This window comes from Miscanthus floridulus, chromosome 1, assembly GCF_019320115.1.
Source record: "Miscanthus floridulus cultivar M001 chromosome 1, ASM1932011v1, whole genome shotgun sequence".
NCBI classification, from domain to species: Eukaryota; Viridiplantae; Streptophyta; class Magnoliopsida; order Poales; family Poaceae; genus Miscanthus; species Miscanthus floridulus.
The window spans coordinates 200,353,838-200,361,202 of record NC_089580.1 but is presented as its reverse complement, the minus strand read 5'-3'; positions in this window follow the sequence as shown (position 1 = coordinate 200,361,202).

Here is a 7,365-nt window from a genome sequence, read left to right as displayed (position 1 = left end):
CATAATGTCGACCACCCACCCATGGTACCTTGGAGTGAGCGCTATACGAACTTATGCATAAACATAATGATAAACTTACTATACAAAGCATATAATCAAAGTAGACAATGAACATCATAATGAAGAACATGAATAAGATGAATATTGAGTGTTGACACAAAAATATGGTGATGTGATCAACACACAGCAAGCCGGATGATCTGAGTAGAACGAGACCAGAGATCTACTTGGCTTCAACACAGAACCAGCCGATTCTGAAAACCCAATGACATGCTAGTCAATTTGACCTACAATTGACAAGGAGAGAAAATCTTATCAGTAATTTAAGGTGGAATATGTCAGTGTTGCACTAGACAGCTCCAAATGTACGGCTAGATTGCCGATTCAATAAGGGTATCGACTAAATAGTCGATATCCGGCGTATCTATGAAATAAAGATCTTTAAATCAAGGATTATCGACTAATATTAAATGATAATGATCTAAACCAAAATAATTGATGCTCATGAAACATAAAAAAGCATCATCATCTAAATGGAACATGATTGATATAAAGCGTCGAGCCGATAAGTTTGATGAAAAGAGTATAACATGCAAACAAATCGACTGTCTAATATAAATGAATCTACAAACAGTTTGAATCTAATCTATTATCATCGACAGTGAGGTTTGATCGGATCGATGCAACTATGATAATGATAACAAACTAAGCCAAAGAACCTATAAAACCATCTATATGTCGATAGATTTATGAAAACATACTATATGCATGAAAGTATAGATAAATTAGCTAAAATAGTCGATGCAATCATAGCAAACAAATATAGTACATATCTTGATCATGAACAAGACCACTATTTGATAATTTCTAATCTAAAGTTTTACCAATGAGGTTCGACCGAATCAATGTAGTTATGGTAGTATTATTAGATTAGATCTCATTAACTGTGAGTTTATTCAAGATTGAAACATGTCTTTGGATGCATACTATGTTTGATTGGAATAGAGATAAAACAGCCGATGTAGCAGAATTAAGCCATCAATTATAAGATTTGAAGTATGACCAGATCAAAGGATGACCGATTAAGATGGTATGATGCCGATCTATCTCTATCTCAATCGGGTGATTTTGTTATAATTAATAAAATATTAATTGTAACAAGATCGATAACTAATGAATCAATCAAAAACAGCAAAGAAAATCTTACTAATCTTAGCAGATTTGATAACTGGTGGTATTGAATTAAACAACAAATTATTTAATACAAGATCGATAACTTTGATCTATGTTATGATTCGTAAGAGATCAATCAGCTGATGCGGCCTTACAAACTACAATATAGATCAATAACTAACTTATATTATGACTCATAAAAGATCAATCAGCTGATGTAGCTTTACAAGCATAATACAAGTTATGACGGTACTCACAAGCAAGCTGGAGGTCGATCAGTTGATGCAGCCCTTTTTGCTAAAGGACTCGCCGAGATCTATAGTATTCCTACTCCTAATGCGATGGCGAAAGCCAGAAAGATTGTATTGATTTAGTGTTTATTTATTCTTACAATAACCAGGGTCTAATATTTATACCCGGAACCTAAACACGAATCCTACTCAAATATGACTCATTACAATTCTTGAAATAAAAGAAAACTTTCTAACTTAAAAATAACTTGGACCCTAATTTTCCTTATTTGTAGAGTCCGACACATCTTTCTAGCACCATTCAAGTATAGCCCATTAACGCCGTCTGCTGACGTCATCTATAAAATAGCCGATTCTGACATCGCATCAAAATCAGCTGATATCGATTCACATCTAATCAATTCCTTGATAACACAATCCTAGATGCTTCGAGTTCTCACATTCTTCTTCCCAAATTTTGGTGTAAACACATGCCCCCAATTTTGGGATAAAAATAATTTTATTCCAAAATTTCTATTTATCTGCTCACCGTGTTGCGACTGCTCATTCCGAAATATACGCGTAACTCCTGATTTCTCAGGCCAAATTCCATATAATACCCCAATAGTATCATTTCCAACTAACTGGCTTGGCCTGCTTACTTTCTGCTTTTCTCTTGAACAGTCAAAACCGCCACCACCAAAGCCTTAACCCTAGCAGATCTTCTGTCTGCCAAACTGCTGTTTCAAACCACCTTTCAACAACCTTCCTCTGATTCAAATCTATTTTGGCTGCAATGGCGATCAGCAATCACATTCCTAAGGTATGCCTTCATATTTTTGTCTTTTCAGTATTAGCCGCTACTCTATATTTTCCTTTCTTCTAACATTCATCCCAACTGGTTTCTAGGAAATGAGGAACAAAATTTTGATTCCATTAGTCATTGTTCCTAATGCCTATTATCTTGGACCCATGGGTGACCCTGACCCATCCGATTTTATCAATCAAGAAACCAATCGAATCCCCTTTAAACAATCTATAGTAGATTTGTCTTCCTAGAACACCAAAACTCCCTTTAAAAACTAGCCCAAAGTGCCTAAGGGATGCACCTGGTGCACCAAGTATCTGTCCAATTACTAAAAAATGGACCAGTGCATACCATCAGTGGCCCTTGGTGGTTACTACAATTGTTGCTGAATCTGTACATACATAAGATTGTAAGACCCAATTTTAGGAATCTGAGCTTCCCTTCTTCTAACTTTATTGAAGATTATAAAGGAAAAGAAGAAAGAACTCGACAGTGTATGAATTATGGTGAAGCGGCATCAACCATAACAATTGTTGTTGATGTAGGCCACCTTTTCAAGAAATTTTACAAAGGGTTTGATATAAACATCTTGACTTGGCTGCCGTATGATGAATACGAAGACAATGAACTAGTTCTGCCAATCAAAATTTGGTTTGAATCAGGTTGCTCAAATGAAACAGCTGCTGCAATTATTAGTTGTATTATCAAACCCTATGTACTACCAGCCAAATTTTGGCATGGTCGTGGCAAAATGGCTACTGGTTCTTTTCTCCTAGATAATCTCTCAACTTATGAATTCTATAATCCTTCTTTTGTGGCACGTCAATTCGGCCTTGGTCAACTACCTCCTCGGCTATTCTTTAGGAATACTCTAAAGTCAAGTGAAGGTATCAATGAGATGATGGAAGCTTCCAAAGTTTTTCAACTAGGATCAGACCTTCCTACTCTTTGCCTGCATGAAAGGACAAGAGCTACCTTCTCCTCAAATCTGTTTAATTCCTGGTGGCAAGAATGACACTCTCATCTCTTCTGTAGTCTAATTTATCCCAACTGTTTGGCCCTGGATGAAGAATTTGCTTCTAATAGTGAGGTAACTTACTACTTTTCTTTCAGAAGGATTATCTAAAAAGTTCTCCTATCAATTCATCTAACAAATTCTTTTGTAGGATACCAAATTTGATCCGCCAAGTGTGGACAGGAAAGGGCATCCCATAGAATATTATCCACCATGTCCAGCCTCAAGAATGGGATCAACAACACCCACTCTAAAAAAGTTGATCAAAACCCCAGCTGCCCCAACAATACTCACATATTAGTCTTCAAAACGCAAGGCAACCCAAGGTGTAACTCAGAAAACCACCACTGGGAAGAGACTTTGCAGAACAAAATCATCAATTGCTTAGGTAACTTAGCTTATCTGCCCTCTTAAGATGATATTCAACTTCTAATTCAATTTCTTTCTTGCAGTCATCGACTATTGCATCTCAATCTGCTTTGTGTGACAGAACCATCCAATTTATACAAGATCAAGTATGGTTGTCCCCGCTAACACGTTGACATACACATACTTTCACTTATATAAACCTGGTAGTCCGCTGAGTGTCCTGAAAGACCTCGGTAAATCAACATCACAACCAAGATCGCGTGATTAAGCAAATACACATCACATACGTAGAGTTGCAGCAGAAATAATATTACAAATGGTTTCACAAATAATAGTATAAGTTTGGGTTTCAAAACCAATTAGTGAAAACAACATTTGCTTTCAAAGGATTACATTAATATAAATTCCAAATATATTGCTAGCATAAGTGACGTCCTCAGATAAAAGCATATAGATGAGATATAACATAGAGTCACCGAGCCCACCGGTGGTTAGCCACCATCTTCAGCAGGCCAAAACCTCACCTGCAACATGGTGGGATAAACTCTGAGTACTCGAATGTACTCAGCTAGACTTACCCGTCATAACTAGAAATAAAATTGACTCCAAGGAGTATGCAAGGCTTTATAAGTGGAGGTAGCTTGACAACATTTTGCATAAAAAGCGATTAACTCAATTATACAATTATAATTATGTCATCAACTTAATTATAACTATCCATCTCTAGATTAGCAACTATCCTATGCCAAACATGTGGTATATCTTTTTAGAGCATACAATAGTAACCATAGCAGGTATAGTAATTTCATGTTTATCCGAACCATCACATTCCATAATCCAATTACTATGATGTTGGGACTAGCCAAGTTTCTCACTATCCGGGAGAGACGGCGATTCGAATCGATTTCAACCAGCTGGGAATTTATTCCTAACACAAACTCAGGTAGACCAGATCATTAGTCGCCTTAGGTCACCTTTGGTATAACTCAGGTACACATTTCGCTGGTTCGTACCATGCCGCACAATCTGGGACACCAAATGCCAGGACGTTCAGGCCTAGCCTACCCTTGGGCTCAGTCTGATCGCCCCCCACAAGGAGCGCACAACAGAACGGGGCCTGGCCTGAGTTGAGCTACTCGGCTTCGCGGTCGGAACGAGTTATCCGGCCAGCTAAGTGATAGGCATGCGTTCAATCTTGTCAGAAGCGCCAACAACGGTACGGTCCTTAATTGGCACAGATGGAATCACATGAGTCAACCTATGCATAGACTCCGCCCGACCTTGATTTTCTTTTACCCCATGGTTCTGTTCTATGACAGCAAATATAGCCAACCATGCTCCGGTTTACACCTATCTCTCATAGGTGACAGGAAATCACCTGACTTCTACCGGTCTAAGCATGGCTAAGTATATGTTCGATCCTAGACCTACACAGGGTTAACGGTGTATATATCTGGACAAGGAATTTATATGCATCAAGTGGTTCCATCTAATTCTTATAACCTAATGCAGTAATCATAAGAACTTGAGTAATATTTTGTAAAATACTAGGAGACTTAGAATGCTCCAGGGCTTGCTTGGGATCTGACATAAGTTAGTTCAGTTAGCTTGCACCGTCTTGGTGACATCTCCGGTCCGAGCACTTGCTTAGTCCTTCCATCGTCGGGACAAATCCACCAAACCCAATCCTCGAGTTCGGCTCCACATCATATCCTTCACGTGGTTCATCTAGCATACCTAAATGAGATGCAAGATGCAAGTGTATAAATGTGATGAATGGTAACACAAGATGCATCACATAAGCATTCAAGACAAACACAAGATTATGCAAGATATAGACACCAATAGCGATTTAACTAACATCACACAACTAACTATAGAGAGCAAGCACATGAAGCATGACACAAGTTTAACAAGGTCACAAGTATCATAACTTGACCATCAACAAGGGCATAAGCCACACTTAGCAACACATGGAGTAAACAACCACAACTAGCATATGTCTATTTCTGGACTGGAAACAACAACTTCATGTTAGGATCATAACTAGAGTTATACAAATCTAATAGCCATGCAATAAGACATTCTAGAAATATTATGAAATTTTCTACAATTCATATTTAATCATCTTAGCATGATTCTCAAGTTAACCAAGTCAAATATACCCATTTACAGAAACTGGTCCACAATTGACAGAGAGCAGCCATATCGGAAACCCAAATTTAAACAGGCATAACTCACAAAATATTTGGCCAAATACCAGGAAAATTTAACACAAGATGTTTAAGTGAGTTATCTACAACTTTCTTATTATCATCTAGGTGTGATTCAAATCCTAACTAGATCAAACACTAGCATCTTTCAGATCTGCTCAGAATACAATCAAAACCTGATAGAAGACTTAAAAGTCATGTAACTCCAAAACTATCAGGCCTATGGTATTACAATTTGAACACAAGAAAGATTATGAAATTTTCTACAACTTTTGTATTCACTACAACCATATCAAACATCATTTACACCACGAAAATAATTGCACAAGCAAAACTGCAAATGCAGCCCCACAGCAGTGGTACAGAAAACTGATAGGAACTTCAGAGAAGCATAACTGGAGTTCTAGACCTCCAGCAAACATGAACCATAACTTTTTGAAAAGCTTAGGAAGTTACCTACAACTTTATTATTCTCATATTAAAATGATTCTACAGTTATAAGGGTCAATTAATCCCATAATTGCATCTCTATCCAAAACATAGACAGAAACTGACATGCCACTTTAAACAGCTATAAATGGAGTTATACATGTCCAATAAATGTGGTTATAGACTTTTTAGAAAGCTAAGAAAATTCTAAACAACTTTTTTGTAAACACCTAAAGCTAATTCTACAACTAAGAAGGCCCCACAATAAGAACAAGGAAACCCTCTCTGGTTTTGGGTAGAAACAGCTACAGAGATTTAAGCAAGTATAACTAAAGATCTACTTAACCAAAAATTATGATATTTATCTTATTGAAAAGCTTATTAAAATTACTACAACTCATGTATTATCATAAAGTCATGATTCATAACTTAACTAATCCAATTAATTCAAACATGCAGTCCTATTCAGAATAGGAGCAAATCAAAACAGGGTATTTGTTATTTTTATAACTCTTAAACTATCAAGCCTAAAATATTTAAATTTTTACCAGACATCAAGAATAACCTTAGTAGCACTCCACAAAAATTTCACAATTATTTGAGCACAACAACTGTAGTTATAAAAAAAACAAGTAAGACTAGCATTCAAACCCTAACTGCACAAATCCATTTCTACAGCTAAAACTTTAAAATAAAACATGTCATATTATAGATCTAGTGCATAGATAATTTCACAAGGATTCCAAAAAGTCCTCATTTTCTATTTTACAATTTTTGTATGAATTACTATGAATTTTCAAATTGGAGCATTCAAATCTGCAAAAAATCAGAGAAAGGAAATTTAAATCTTGCATCGAGGTCCCTGCAGTAAACACAAATTAAACTCCAGCGAAAAGGTCCTCATGAGCACTATTCATGTGAGTCATAACTTCTTCACTTAACCCCCTGGAGAAGCTTCTATTTCCGCGCGTGGTCCACCTTCTTCTTCCTCTCGACAGCGGCGCAGGGGAGCGGCCGACTCGTGGCTCCGGCCGGCTGAGGCGGCGCCAATGACGTGCAGCTGCAGGCTCCAGCAGAGGAGGATCCAGGTGCGCCTCCCGGTGGCCGCGACATGGACGAAGGCGGCCT